This window comes from Prionailurus bengalensis, chromosome B1, assembly GCF_016509475.1.
Source record: "Prionailurus bengalensis isolate Pbe53 chromosome B1, Fcat_Pben_1.1_paternal_pri, whole genome shotgun sequence".
Lineage (NCBI taxonomy): Eukaryota > Metazoa > Chordata > Mammalia > Carnivora > Felidae > Prionailurus > Prionailurus bengalensis.
The window spans coordinates 145,766,314-145,782,769 of record NC_057344.1 but is presented as its reverse complement, the minus strand read 5'-3'; positions in this window follow the sequence as shown (position 1 = coordinate 145,782,769).

Here is a 16,456-nt window from a genome sequence, read left to right as displayed (position 1 = left end):
CTTCTTCTCTAAAATAACATTTTTAAAGCGCTTCCTGCATTCCAGCTGCTATTCTTTATATGTAACTCACATAAGATGCACTCAAGCCCCAGGCACCTGGGTGGCTCAGTCATTAAGCATCTAACTTCAGCTCAGGTTACGATCTCATGGCTCCTGAGGTACCGTGAGCACAAGCCCCGCTTTGGGTGAGCCCCACTTCTCTTTCTCTCTGTGTCTCTCTCTCCCTCTGCCTTTCATGGAATTCTCTCTCTCTGCCTCTTGTTCACTTGCACTCCCTCTCTCTCTCTCAAAAAAAGAAAAAGTTAAAAAAAAAAAAGATGCACCCCCTGAAGTCACTTCTGTTAGGAAGGCAACCGAGGCTCAGAGAGTTGCAGCAACTTACCTAAACTTACACAGCAAATAACTGGTCGATATTTGAACCCAGGCAGTCTGATTCCTGAGCTTCTAGAATCTGTGTTCTGAACCCGCATATTACACGACTTTTAGGATTTTATCTGTCATCTTTGGAAAATAAGCCTCTTTGAATGCTAAGCAGTGTGGTAACAGGAGTTAAAGCTGCCTTGGCAGGACCATCGGGAAGGAGGATTTAATGTAGAAAGGTTCCCACATCAGCCCCAGTAAATAAGAGCTTATCAATTATGTGTCAAACCAAGTCCACTGGCCGCTTCGTAAGGTTAAATGAAGAGTCTTAAGGAGACAAAAGACCATTTCCGTCATCTTGACGACTTCCTACCTGAAGACACCTGCAGTCTGTCTGTCCGTTCTATGATGGCCTGATGATTCTTTGAGGAAAGAGTGAGCTCTTTTAAATAGGAAGGTAATAAATTTGGGTACTGTTCTCTAGGGTGGTAGTATTTCCCAAAGTGAAGGATGTTTTGATCACGTCCTCTTTACTCCCCTGGTGAGGAAAGGATTCCCTCCCTAGGATCATGGGGGTGACCAGAGGCGTGACACCTGACACTGGAGAGATGAGATCCCAGCAGTTTTGTAGTCATATCTCCATAGCCTGGGGGAGGAGGACACCGTGTGCCACTCAGGGGTTTCACTTGGGGACAGAACGTAAGCAGGGATTGTGAAAGGCAGGCTTTGCAGTAACAAGAGTGTGGGATGACCCCTGGCTCCCACGGAAGGTTGAGATTGGCTTGTTGTATCTTACAGGTAGTCAGGGAACTGGAGTCTGAGGTTGAGGGACAAGCAGGCACTGTGCCTGGTCACTGTGATAAGGAGGGTTGTTTGACCAAGAACGTTATCCACAGGCTAGAGTAAGGGAGGGGAGCTTGTGGTTAGGCCATTCACGGCCCTCCAATTTCAGATGTCAAAGCAGCACATAACATAAAATCTTGGCTTCGGGCTTTAGACCACAAGAAGGGAGGGGAGTCATGGGGGTAGTGAGATGTATTTAGGCAGCTCACATACATGCCCATCATCACATTTCTTTTTTTTAAATTTTATTTATGTATATTTTCATCATGATGAGTATAGTCTTTCATCCCTATTTCCTGTTTCATCCATCCCCCCCCCCTCCTCCCCTCTGGTAACCATCAGTTTCTTCTCAATAGTTAAGAGTCTGTTTCCTGGTTTGTCTCTGTCTTTTTTCCTTTGTTTTGTTTCTTAAAATTCCACATAGGGGTGAGATCATACGGTATTTGCTAATATTCCCTTGTGACAGTAACACAGCAAGCCAGGTACCTGTTTCTCAGGTGACTAAGAGCTAAAACTCAGAAGCATCTGACTTTAGATTTTGGCTCGGGTCACCATCTCGCGGTTGGTGAGATCAAGCCCCACATCGGGCTCTACACCAACAACATGAAGCCTGCTTGAGAACGTCCCTCTCCCACTCTCTCTCTCTCTCTGTCCCAAAATAAAACTAAGTAAATATTAAAAAAAAAAAAAAGAACCGTTTAAAAAAATAAAATAAAATAAAATAAAATAAAATAAAATAAAATAAAATATAAAATAAAACAAAATAAAATTCAGGAGCACCTGAGTGGCTCAGTCAGCTAAGCATCTGACTTCCGCTCGGGTCATGATCTTACAGTTAGTGAGTTCGAGCCCCATGTCGGGCTCTGTGCTGACAGCTCCGAGTCTGGAGCCTGCTTTGGATTCTGTGTCTCCGTCTCTCTCTGCCCCTCCCCTGCTCATGCTCTGTCTCTCTGTCTCTCAAAAATAATAAATAAATAAATAAATAAATAAATAAACGTTGAAAAAAATTTTAATAAAATAAAATTCAGAAATAGTTTCCTTGTCAGAGCATTAATATTTCCAGTGGGTGATACTGATTTTCCACTTATGTGATAGAGTTGCCTTTTAAAGTAAGTATAAGTTTAAAATGTAAGCATTAGGGGTGCCTGAGTGGCTCAGTTGGTTAAGCATCCAACTCTTGATTTCAGTTCAGGTCATAATCTCATGGTTTGTGGGTTCAAGCCCCACATTGGGCTCTGTGCTGACTGCGGAGCCTGCCTGGGATTCTCTGTTTCCCTCTCTCTCTGCCCTTCTCCTGCTTGCTCTCTCTCTCTCTCTCAAAATAAATTAATAAACATTTAAAAAAATAAATAAAATGCAAGCATTAAAGGAATATTGAATAAATGATACTATTGGCAATAACACAGATGGAAGGAGATTTACTGAGCAAAGCCCCGACCTCTGGGAAAGACTTCTGTAAGGGACATGAGTTTCCCGGTTCTTCTGCTCTGGGCACAGTGCTTATAACTCTTAACATTAATTGAATACATCAAGCTCGGGTATTAACACTATCTGAGAATGGTTTGGGCTTTGTTATTGCTGTCATTTTAATTCGAGACATTTAATGACTAAAGACCACCAAAAAAGTTTAGTTTCAAAGACCAGAACCCATGCTATGGAATCAGTTAAACACGGTTTACCAAACGGCACATACACAGGCAAGCAGTGCCAGTAACAACGTCATCTCGTGGTTTCACCATCCCAGGATAGAAATGGAGACTAGTTTGGAGCAACAGAGGTCGAGTATATGTCCTGGCTCTAGTCCTGTTGTCCTTTAGGCTGCATTTCGTTTTGCTTCTTTGTCGGATGTCTTAGGTGCTCTGTTTCTGGTTTCAAAAACGCTGCAGCACAGTGCACCCATGGGAGGCGGAACTCTGGAGCTAGGCAGCCCTGGGTTCAAATCCTCACTCAGACACCTGCTTCCCCGGTAGCTTTGGGCAAATCACTTAACCTTTCTGCCCCTGATTTTCCTCTCCTATAAAATGAAGCCTTTACCTCATTGGAAGAGGTGCTGCAAATACTAGAACTAATTCTGGAAAAAGGCCCACCAGGGTGCCCAGCAGCACCGGAAGCTCCTGAGAGCTAGCGAATGCAGCCAACTGTTCCATGTTTGGGATTTAAAGTATAGTGCTTCTCTGCCTGGACTTGAGCTGACATCAGGTGCTTTACTCGCTGTATTTCTCTTATTTGCTGCCACAGGCACACGACATCCAAGGACCCTGTAGAATGGTGTCTCTTCCTTTGCCAATGCTTCCTAGCAAAATGCCTGTTTGAAAAATACCTGGTCTGGTTACAGTGGCAAAGAGACGATTCCTATCAACCAGCTTGGCTGTAGACAGGAAGAAAGTCTCTCTCCTGGACTTTTATCCAGTATTCGCAAAGCAAGAAGCTTGTGGAGGGACCACAGAAAGGTTTGAGACTGGAAAAAATTTTCTTGGTGCCAACACGCAAACATAAAAATCTTAAATCCAAACTGTTTAGCTGAAAAGCTACAAAATGCCCTATTTTGCTGTAGTGGGTTGAATGGTGGCCCCCAAGATATCAGAATCTCCAGAAGTCTATAAATGTGACCTTATCTAGAGAAAACGCTCTGTGCAGATGTGATTAACTCCAGGGTTCTGAGATAATCCTGAATTATCTGGGTGGGCCTTAAATGCCATCACTAGTGTCCTTATAAGAGAGATACAGAAGGAGATTATACACCCAGAGAAGAGAACTAAGTGAAACTGCAGGGGAAAGATTGGAGTGGTGTGGCCACAAGCCACGGAATGCTGGCTGCCTACAGAAGCTGAAAGAGGCAAAGAATGGCTGCTTCTCTAAAGTCTCCAAAGGGAGCATGACCCTTGGCAGCATTCAGCTTTATAAAAAAAACCTTTCATGAATTTTATACCCAAAAGAATGTGTGATATGCAAAGTAGGTGCATTTTAGTATACTGGATATGGTGAAGAATGAAGCCTTCGAAATAAAAGAACGTTCCCCGATTTGTGGGTCCCTGTTTCGTCAGAACTTCTCTTGCCACATCTCCCAGGATAAGTAATTAGGATTAAAGGCTATTTTATTACTGAACTACAGATCCATTGCCCTCCCTCTTGAATACCAAAATCAAGCACAAAGCTAGAGAAAAAATAAATGTGCTTTGTAGGTGGATAACTTTTTTTTGTCCAGCTTTACCATTAATTGGCATTTTTTTATAAGGACTCTGTCCTAGCTGTAAAATGCATTTAGGTAATCCCAGTTGGAATAGCTCGGGCTTTGACTATAACTCAGAATAGGTGTTTGCTTTCTACAAGCTGTTGTTCTCCGGGAAATCTTCCGGATTGGAAGGTTTAATGTTTTCCCTGAAATACTTAGAAGACAAAATAATTGAACATTGACAGGCATAGTGGTATTAGGCAGAACATTCTGGATGAGCAGTCTGTGAACTTGGGTGCGTTTGGCTGTGTGAGCTCAGCACCAGCTAACCCTCCTGAATATACTCCTTTATCTAGAAACCCAGGGGCTGGCAACCTGACCTTTAAAGATACCTTCCCTTTCTAAAAGTCTGCCTCTAGTGCATCAGAAAAATGTCAAAATCAGATTGACATCACCTCTGGCTGGTGATAATGGAGGATTTTTCTCTTGTACTTTTTTGTACAGCTTGAAATTTTCAACAGTATGCACTCTTCCCCTTCAAACCCAGAAAACGATAACAGTAAAGGGGTGCCTTAAGTTGCATTCAAATTGTATCCATATTCTAAAATGAAAGCCTGGGCTCTGGTTTCTTTGCTTCCGTGCTTTTCTACCATCAAAGTCACCTCTTTTGCATCGAGTGAGTCCCAGACCTGGTTTAATAGTCACTTGAAGATGACACTGGTTGCATAAAATGAGTTCTCCTCTTGACTCTACATTACTCCTCTCGAGAGTCACGGAGTCACCGGGGCTGCGAAGGGCACTTTACAATATGGCTTATTAAGGTCTCTATCATGATGAAATGGAGCGAGCCAGCACTGAAACACACTTTCTAGTAAGATCTGCCTTTCATACAGCAACGTCTTTTTAACTGAGATGAATTCTCAGTCTCCCTTTGACTGGTGAGCTGGTCCAAGGAAAATTGTTTTGACTCAAGATGCATTCTAAATAACTGCAAATCTTTTTTATTCTTATCAAACCCTTGCACGTGGACTCCTATTCAGGTAGAGACTAATCCACAAGGTTTGGCAGCTTACCTTTGGAGAGGTAATTTACCTTTCTAAAGACTTCCAGTTTTATCATCACAGTTTCGCCTCTGAGTGTAAGGAAGGGAAGGCTCACCCAGCTGATAATTCAAACTCCGCATATTCAGCTTTATGTCCTTCTATTCCTTCCCTCTCACTGAGGTAGTCTGGAAAAACAAACCCTCAAACATCTTCAGAAGCTGTCACAGATCTTTGTTGTAGCATAAACTGCTCTTAAAAGTCCTGTTGCCATGGGGATAGATTCCTCTCATATCTTTCTTTTCAACTAAAGCCTGACTGGAATATTTTTAGCAGTAACAGTAAAGTCTGTTTATTAAAAGTTGCTATTAATTTGTGCAAACAAATCTCTGTGGGTTTAAAGCAACTGTGAATCACACATATCCATGTTGGCTAGATTTTTTTTTTTTTAATCTGAGTTCCTAGATCATTTTCCTTATGTGAGTGATTTCCTTCCAAAACTAATTACTAAAGGAAGCAGGGCAAGGTGAGAAGAGAAGCAGCCAAGCAAAGTGAGAAAAAAAGAGGGAGAAAAAAAAAAGGTTAAGCATTTTTCTTGGGATCAGAGAAATCTCGGTCATGCAACGATGTTTGTGTTTTTTATTTTGTTTTGTTTTTTTTGGGTATTTTTGCATTGCTCTGAGAGAAACCAATTCACTGACTTAAGAGACTTGCTTCAGGAGAGAACCAGGTTTCTTAGTGAATCATGACTGACCCTGGCCTTGGACCAGCTCAGTGGTTTCCAGGCTGCACCTGGAGGAGTCTGGAGGGCTCCGAGCATGTGCCTTAGGGGAGGCCTGGGGTCCCCATTCTGCAGCTTTTATCTGTTAAGTATACCAACTCACCCAAAATTTGGCTAGAAAGAAGTAGGATTGGGGATGGGTATTGTTGAAGAATTGAAAAATGGGGGGCGCCTGGGTGGCGCAGTCGGTTAAGCGTCCGACTTCAGCCAGGTCACCATCTCGCGGTCTGTGAGTTCAAGCCCCGCGTCAGGCTCTGGGCTGATGGCTCGGAGCCTGGAGCCTGTTTCTGATTCTGTGTCTCCCTCTCTCTCTGCCCCTCCCCCGTTCATGCTCTGTCTCTCTCTGTCCCAAAAATAAATAAACGTTGAAAAAAAAATTAAAAAAAAAAAAAAAAAAAAAGAATTGAAAAATGGGACTGGTTGATAGCAGCTATAATGGTAGCTATAATAATAAAATGTGTTTTTGCATTTTACGATGCCTGGACCCATCAATGCTTTACATCAACATCCATGGCTTCTAGGCCTCACAACCACGTTGAAGGACACACTATTGTTTCCTGTTTACAGATGAAATCGACAGCTTCACACACGGGAGTTTCCTTCTCTTTCTTATTTTCTACTCAGAATACGCAAGCCATGAATGAGTAAATTGCAAGAAATCCACTCCCCTGACCGGCACCTCTATTTTCCCACCCAGTTAATTTTTTTCTCAACTCCAAACCCCTTACGTATCTTACTCTTTCTCCCTCTCATAGCTTATGATATATAAAGACTTGTTCTGGACTTGTTCGGAGAGCCATTTCCTAGATTAATTCCCCTCGCTAAGTATGAATCAGTGACCTCAAACAGACTGGCCTATTTATTCAACACTCATTCATTCCAAAAAGATGTCTACTGAGCCTTCTATATGGCAGACACAGAGACAAGCCTCATCCCCATGGGGTTTCTGATCTGGGCCCCTGGAGTACTACACACAGTCTTTTGAACATCATATGAAGAGCTTTAATACTGATTTAGAAGAGCAAAATGATCAAGTCCAAAGTTCTCCTTCATACTTCCCCAGCAGGCCCTCGGGTTCTCCCCACAGAGTTGAACAATTGGGACGCTTAATGAGCCATTGATCATGTAGGTCAGTCACCAAGCTGCACTGCGATCCAAAACAGCCTCCAGAAGCAAAAAGAGTTTTGAAGTAATTGGATTTCTCAAACCATGGGAAGGAAATACTGAAACTGTGACAATGTTTCTCAGCACCCCTTGTCCTGGAGTCACATCTCTCCTGTCTGCTGTACTTCTCTTACCCAAGATCCCTAGAAAATTCTTTCCTTGGCTCAGTCCCGTCTCACCCTCCTCTTGCCCCGTGTCCTCTGGATTCTTCACCAAGAAAGCCCGAATAACCAGCTTAACATGGTAGGAAACTCCCCTAAAAGCAGGAGATGCGGGAAAGAGGGAGAGAAGACCCAGGTGATGAAGAGAACAAAGACAAAAGGACAAATACTTGAGACAGGCAGAGTTTGCTATTATTCCTCAAAAACTCCCAACTGCTTTGGGGCACTGGCTGGTTCAGGCAGTTTAGCATCTGACCTTTGCTTTCAGCTCAGGTCATGATCTCACAGGTCCTTGAGATCCAGCCCCCCGTCGGGCTCTGCATGCTGAGCATGGAGTCTGCTTGGGATTCTCTCTCTCCCTCTCTCTCTCTGTCCTCCCTGCTAGCACTCTCTCAAAATGAATAAATAAACTAAAAAAAAAAAGGGAAAAGAAAAAAAAAAAAAAGAACTCCCAGTTATCTTCATGTTAATACTCTGCTAGTGGCAAAAAGCAACACTAGCTTGATAATAGCCAGACCTCTGGGATCCTGTAAGTCTTCTTTAACATATGAAAATTCTTTTTGGAACTTCCCTTATCTCTACTTCCCACCCCCAACTAAAAAGCATATAATCAATCACTCCTCTCAGCCCCAGTGCATCGCTTTCGGTACGTGGGTCCCATCCCCATGCTTTAATAAGAACACCTTTTTGCACTGATAACGGCTCAAGAGTTCTTTCTTAACTTCCGCTTCCTTCCAGGCCCCCATCACATCACAGGTACATCTGTGAGTTAATTGTGCCACCACATCAGGGAAGTACAGAAGGTTTCTGCCCACCTTCTCGTATGATACGTTCTGGAGATAGACATTCCCACCGGTCTGATCTCTATTTTTTTCTTCCTGGGAGAAGATAGATAGATAGATAGATAGATGATGGAGGGATAGATAGATCTACTGATAGATCCAGCCCAGGAGGAGAAATATATGTTTATATTTAATATATTTATTATTAAACATATTAATGGTAATATAATAATTATTACCTGTAAGTATATATTTATATATAATATACAAAATAAATATTTCTATATCGAATCTCTATCTCTACATAGATCTTTCTATAGAGATACAGATATATATATAAATATATAGAATAGATAAAAACTGATATGTGTAGAAAGAGAGAGAGAGAGAGAAATAAATGTAGACCTGTAGATAGAGACATAGAGATGATCTGCTTCCAAATTCTACTCAACGACCTCTCTCTCTTAAACGCACACACAAACACAAGCAGCCCTCTGGTACATGGCCTTGATATGAAATAACATCTCTTGAGATGCTCTCTCTTTTCCAGTTTAAAGGTGCCAGCCAGCTCTGCAGTCCTGAGCACTTCATTTATGAAATGACCTTCAGTATGATGAGGGAGCGTGGGGACGGCTGAGGACAAAGTACAAGCTAGAGCACTCCCCCCCACCCCTTACCTCCCACCAGGTGGGATGTGTGTGATATTCCTCAGGCACTGCTGGCTGCCCAAGGACAAAGGAAAGGAAAAAAAAAAAAAAAACACAAGTGACCAATTGCTAGAGACCACAATCATACAGGACGTGGGTCTTCATAAGTTTACAAGTTATCTTAGTAAATCACAAGAAAAAGGCAATCTTATCAATAGCCTAATCTCCAGAAGCCTGTAGTCTGTTTCCTGGAGCTCCTCCATAGTAATATGGGGAACAAAGACAAGAAAGAAATGGCAGGTAAAATTAAATTTCCTTATAACCTTGCAGCCCACTGACAAATACTTAAGGCAAATACAGAGTAGAACATTTCTCCAGAAACCCCCTGCTGCCTTAATGTTCACGCCTTACTAGAGGAAAAACAACCTTAGCTTGACAATAGCAAGGCCTCAGGCATCTTAAGAGTCCTCTTTAACACATCAAAGTTTTGGAGCACCTGGGTGGCTCAGTCAGTTAAGCGTCCCACTTGGGCTCAGGTCATGATCTCCTGGTTTCTAGGTTAGGGCTCTGTGCTGACCTCTCAGAGCCTGGAGCTTGCTTGGGATTCTGTGTCTCCTCTCTCTGCCCCTCCCCAGCTCATGATCTGTTTCTTACTGTCTTTCAAAAATAAATGTTAAAAAAAATTTTTTAACATATCAAAGTCCCTTTGGAGGCTTCCCTTTTGACTTTACCTCCCCAACTCCATCGTATGAAACCCGCCATTCTTCACAACCACAGTACAGCTCTTCCTGCCCATGGGTCCAGTCCCTTTTTGTGCCAAAATCACCTTTTTTGCCCCAAAGCCATCTTCAAGAATTCTTTCTTCGTCATCGGCTCCAGACCCCCCACTATCACCCCAAAACCTCATCAAGTAGATCATAAAATAACAAAAATGTGAATGGAGAATGGCCTGAAACTCTTTCCCAGTTCTAGTAACTAAGTATTCGGAAAGGCAAATAAAGTGCCAGAATGGAAAAATACAATCAATCAATCAATCAATAAGCCATGATTATTATTAGCAATGATCCAGAAATAACAAATCCATAATCTTGACACTTGTAAGTATGAAGGGTTAATTAACAGTATTGAAACCAATCCCTTCAACTTCTAGATAAGGAAATGGAGAAGACCAGAAAAGTAAAATGCCTTGCTCAAGGTCACACAGCTGGTAAGGGACAAAGCCAGGACTCAATTATGGCCCAGAGTTCCACAAAAATGTTATCTCACAGCTCCAAGCTCATCTGGAATTAGTGTCGCTTTGTCTCAGTGAAACATTCCACCAAGGGGGTCTTATTTCTGGCAGCTAGTTACATGTGATGAAGCATTCTAAAAGGGATATGAATTGTTTCATCATGTGATTAACTAATCCTGATTAATTAATTAAACAAGGGTTTTCTCCAGAAACACCTCCGCCATGAGACCTTTTCCAACCCCCCCTTACCTTCCAAGTCTTAATCCCCGTTGCCTGTATCATAGTAAAAGCCGACTTCATTCAGATTAAGTTCATCCAAGTCAAGAACTAAGTGCCAGTGTTAATATTTTCAAAACTCAGTTTGAAAACACTTAAACAGAGAACTTCGAATGGGAAAGACTGATATTTTACATTATTTACTTTTATAGCTAACAAAAGCTATAATCCTGAAACCCAGATGCAATTGTACCTTGATGTGAAAATATAAAAACAGAAAGAGAAATACAAATGGTCTATTTTACAAAAAACTTAAACCGGTTATATTGAATTGTGTCTGTCTTGATGAAACGATCTCTAGGAAGACTTTTTTCAGACCTAGCTCTGCCACCAGGAGGCATGCGAACTTGGACAATCCAATCCTCCAGGCCTCCCAGTTCCCTCTGTACGTTAAGAGAAGAGAGGCATAGGGCTGATGATCTCTCAGTTTCCTCCCAAACTTAAAATGCTGTCAGGGGGTCTAAGCACTCTATAATGAGCAGGGAAAAACTGGGACCTTATATGTACTCAAATGCTAACATGTAAAACCTAACAACATAAATCTTGAATATTTTAATGTTCTTTACTCTGGTGGAAAAACTGGGACCTTGTATGTACTCAAATGCTAAAATATAAAACCTAACTGAACATAAATCTTGAATATTTTAAGGTTCTTTACTATGGCAAAGTAGTTTTTTGTGTTGGAAAATCCTCAAATCTATATCTCTTTTATCACAAACAGTGAGTATATATGTCCAAAAGTATAACAAACCACTAGAAAAAAAAATGTGTCTGTCAGAACAGTTATCTGGCCTCAGGCTCACTGCTTTTCAAAGCAAAGCCCTCAGAGAACTCCATTAGTATTTCCTGGGGGTACCTGTTAACCTGCAGAATCCCGACCTGCCCCTTCCTTGACCTAAGTAATCAAAATGTTGCCTGGCCATTTTAATAAGCTCTCCAGGTTATTCTTTTGCATACTAACATTTGAGAAACACTAGCCAGCCTCCAAGGAGAAATAATTTACCTGCAAACAGCAAAATTTGAGATCTTATATCCTTTCCCATTTTCTGATCATAGTGAATAAAGGAATGAGAAAGAGAAGAGAGAAAAAGATAAGGGAGGGAAGCAAAGATGGGTGGGGGGACAAAAACAGAGAACGTGCCAAGTTAAAGTGAGATTTGTGCAGACCTTGCCTTTCAAAAACTTGGGAACAAACAAAAGATCCCACAATAATGGAAATATGTCAAAGGGACACGGGCGTCAACTGAAAGAACTCCCATGGCCAGAGAGGAGACAATATAAGCAATAAAATAAGTAGTGTTGGATTAGTATAACCCAAAGTATATAATAAAGATCCATGAATCATATTAATATAAATAAAGGGAGAATGAAAGAATGACAGAAAGAAAGAAAGAAAGAAAGAAAGAAAGAAAGAAAGAAAGAAAGAAAAAAGAAAGAATGACAGAAAGAAAGAAAAAAAGAAAGAAGAAAGAAGAAAGAAAGAAAGAATGACAGAAAGAAAGAAAGAAGAAAGAAGAAAGAAAGAAAGAAAGAAAGAATGACAGAAAGAAGAAAGAAAGAAAGAAAGAAAGAAAGAAAGAAAGAAGAAAGAAAGAAAGAATGACAGAAAGAAAGAAAGAAAGAGAAAGAAAGAAAGAAAGAAAGAAAGAAGAAAGAAAGAAAGAAAGACAGAAAGACAGAAAGACAGAAAGACAGAAAGAAAGAAAGAAAGAAAGAAAGAAAGAAAGAAAGAAAAGAAGGAAGGAAGGAATCTCCCATGTAGAAGAATTTCAAATAATTTGTGTTGATATTCCACTCTCAACTTGACGGAGCATAACTTCACACTCTTTATGGGTGAAACACACATAGTAATTTCCTTCTACAAAATACATTATGGAAAAGATGAAAAAGAAAGAGTCACTTTACCGTGGAGAAAGCTGACAAACATGACCTCAGCCAGACGATCCAGGTCAACATCAAGATTGATAAACCATGTGGATAGTATGTATCCTTGACATGATGTAATAAAAATGGCACTTTACCTCTGTGGTTGTCCTCCTAATAACCCATGATCACAGTCTCATCACGAGAAAAACAACAGACATATCCCAGCTGAGGAACATTTTATAAAATACCTTACTCCCCCAAATGTTCCAGGTCATTAACAACATGGAAAGGCTGAAAAACTGTCACAAGCAAGAGGAGCCTAAGAAAACGTGAGGACAAAATGTAATGTGATGTCCTAGATAGGAGCTTGGCAAAAACTAAGGAATTCTGAATAAAGTATGGTTTTTGGTTAATAAGAACATTTTAATATTGGTTCATTAATTATAACAATCAAGTATAAAATGTTAATAATAGGAGAAACTGAGTGTGAGTGCATGAGAATTCTCTGTACCATCTTCAAAATTTCCCTGTAAATTTCCTACAATTTCCCTATACATCTTTATTGTGTTCTAAAAAATAAAGTTTATTTTTAAAAGTGATTTAAATGAATCAGACTCTAAATGTGAAGGAATTTTAAGAATAGTTAATTAATTTTTGTGTGTTCTTAAAGAGCTCCTCCAGTGGGAACAGCCTAAGAATTTTATACCAGAAGGAAAGAAAAAAAGCTTATGAACAGCGATAATGCCTCCTCAACCTGAAAAGCAGGAAAGGATAATAAATTGCAAAAATCAGATAAAAGTATCTCTTTATATTAGCCACCATATTGCAAGCGCGTTTAAAATCAGCAATGCATAACGTTCATTTCCTTGACATTTGTCTCCCAAAGAGTTGACAGTGTTTGAGTGTCAATTAAAAAATGATTCATGTGAAATTTTTATTAAACCAAATTTACTGTGAAATTACTGCCCAGATAATACTTTATTTCGATTTTATTGAGTTCCTTCATAATCGCTGAGCCTTTTAGTTAGAGCTTTCAAGTATAGCAAATGCCTTAGAAAGCCAATTTTTAAGTTGCAATTACCATACCCTAATGGGATCACATAGCATTTTCCTTCACTCAGATGTGGCACACAGTAGGCACCTGATAAGCTAATGAATGAATAAAATTGCTTCTTATTGTTTCTTTCAGCAATTTCATTCTTCTTTTTGTCCATTTCAGGCTCTCATGTTTATCGACATCAACCTAAGAAGGTTAGGGATGCATTAATTTATTGAATATTTGGTGCATACCTACTGGGTGCAAGGTGCTAGAAATACCCTGCTAACCAGAAATACATGCATTCCTTGTCTCCATTTAAGTCTGGGCTGGTGGGAGAGACAGATACTAAGCAAATAGTGACATAAAGACAACTAAATAAGATTTTGGTGGCTACTACAAAGGTAAATATACAGCTTACTACAAATGCGTATGAAAGAAGGCCTAGCCTAGGTGGGGGCCTCAGGGAAGACCACCAGAAGAACATTTATATTTAGACTTAGAGAAAGGAAAGAGAAGGTAAGTGGTGGAAGGAGGATACTATGAGCAAAAGGAATATTTCTGCATGCAAATTATAGGGCTTTGGGCAATCCCTTGAACATATTTCTTTCTCTGCACAATTGGGACAGTAACAGTGCCTGTGCCATAGCGTTCTAAGGAGGAATGAATTAGACGTTATTTGCAAAGTGCTTAACACTGTACCTAGGACATTGGTGAGTACTTAATAAATATTTTCTGGTGGCCATAACAGTGTGGAGCCACATTTCCCTAGTTTGAATCCTGGGTGTGCCACTTAACTAGCTGCGTGACTTTGGACAAGACCGTGGTCCCCTGGTGTCCTGCAGCTCCCCTTCCAGGATGACAGTAGGTTCCTGCCCATTGGGTTGTTGGGAGGATCCCATGAGTTCTTACGTGAAGCATGACTCACTTCTTGGTACACAGTATGTGCTACAGGAATGTTAGCTTATATTACGAACAAAGAAACATCTCAACAGTCCAACCAAACATTTAGAAATTATTCTATGGCTTTTAAGGAAATTGAGACTCAAAAAAGACAAGTGCCTGCCCATGTTTACCTAGCTAACCGCTTCCACGATCTGAAACTCGAACCCACAATTTCTGATTCTAACCTCACTCCACGAGGCCTCCTCAAGCTCCGGTAAAAGTTGCCTTCTTGGAATCTCAGGGAAGAACCCTTGATGTAATAATACAACCATTGGTAAGTGTCCCTTGGTTCTTTCCAAATCCATAAAAAGGCATTTTCTGATGAGCGTCTGAGCTGCGAAGAAAGAGGTGGGGATTCTTGTCCCTCTGGATTACTTGTGTCAGGATATTTTACCTAGAGCGCTAAGGAAATTATCCTTATTAACAGGAAGGAAGTCTGAGGTTTGAATCTGGGCAATAAGATGTGTGGAGAAAAAATGCTTTGAATCGCTCTTCATCTTTTAAGGACAAACGAGAGCTTTTCTGCTTACAAAATAAGTTGCCAAGATAGCCTTATGGAATGAACCTCTGGTGCCAAAATGCCGCTAGGAAAATAACCCTGCAGAGCTGGGATGCCTGCACTCCAGGTCTGTCTGATCCAAATCCCTTGGTCTGTCCACCACACCACTCCCACCAACACCTGCTGCCCCAGAGGTCATTTGCAATTGCTCTTTTTCGAGCCCCCCAAAAAGGGACAAAGAACTATAGGAGCGGCTGGTCAGAGGCACCAAAATGCTCAGAACTTGGGGTTAAAGATGCCTTTAGGATTCATTTGGTGTATCTCTGAGAGGGAACCTTGTGGTTCACATTTTCACAGACTGAACAATTTCAGATCTGGGGGAAACAAGTCACTAAGGCCAAACAAATCCTTAATATTCAGCCTCATCTTTCTATTCTCTTTTGGTTTGGTTTCCACGGCAACTCATATTTATTGGGCAATTCGGTGTGTATTTGCTGAAGGCAGGTGATTGCTTTTGCTCAGCCCGGGGCGGGGGCGGGGGGGGGGAAAGGCAGGAGAGAGGTCATTTAGAAGAAGGCATCTTGTTTTATTTGGGGGCAATTCGCGGGCTACATTCTTTAAAAATGACTAAATTCACTTCTTAAACTTTGTGGTAGGCATGATCTGAAAGATGAATTAAACCAAAATCAATTACAAGAAAAGAGGAGGAGGAGAGAGAAAAACAGGGAGAGAAGATGAGAGGGATGGGGGGAGGGAAGGAGGAAGGAATAAACACAAGTGAGGTGTGTGCATTTCCTCTGACGACACCAGCTAAATTCTAGCCATTTTGTCTACATGCACACTTCTCTTTCTGCACTCTGATTTCTGCTCCTGTCACTGTAGCAAAGCAGAAAAGAGAGGCCAGATGACTTAACAGGGAAGCCATGTGCCACTGTCACCACAACGCCTGGACGTCAGTTGCACAGAGATAGAAAAGCCACCTTTCCCTGGGGCGCCTAAGTCGGTTAAGCGTCCAAGTCTTTATTTCAGCCCAGGTCATGATCTCCCAGTTAGTGAGTTCGAGCTCCACATTGGGCTCTGTGCTGACAATGCAGAGCCTGCTTGGGATTCTCTCTCTCTCTCTCTCTCTCTCTCTCTCTCTCTCTCCAAAATAGATAAATAAACATTAAAAAAAAAAAAAAGCCGCCTTCCCACTTAAGGTGCATCCAGTTTTCTGCTTCTCTGCCTGAGGGGTTCCTCCGTCCTAAGCGAGGATTTCTCTACCTGTGAGCAGGACAGCCCAAAAACACAGAGGATTTCATGTCATTCCTGGAGGTAACCCTCTCTCAATGAAGGGTGGCTGTCTGTGGATAGAAACTCCATCTTGACACAAGCCTTGGTGGAATGCTTCCGAGGGGCATTGTACATCGTTCCTCAAATGGCCCCAAGTAGGATTAGGCAGGAGTTTCTCTTGCTCCCCTGCCTCATTTTCCCTTCTTCTTCACTTGTGTATCTTGGAGCTGGTTCCCAAATAAACAGTTTCTCCCAAGGCCTCGTGTCAAAGTCTGCTTTTAGGTGAGTTGGACCTAAAGTACTAGGGTATTCCCTTCCTGGCATTAAGGTACAGGGGAAATAATATTAATAATTAAATTAATGTTAGTAATTATTAGTATT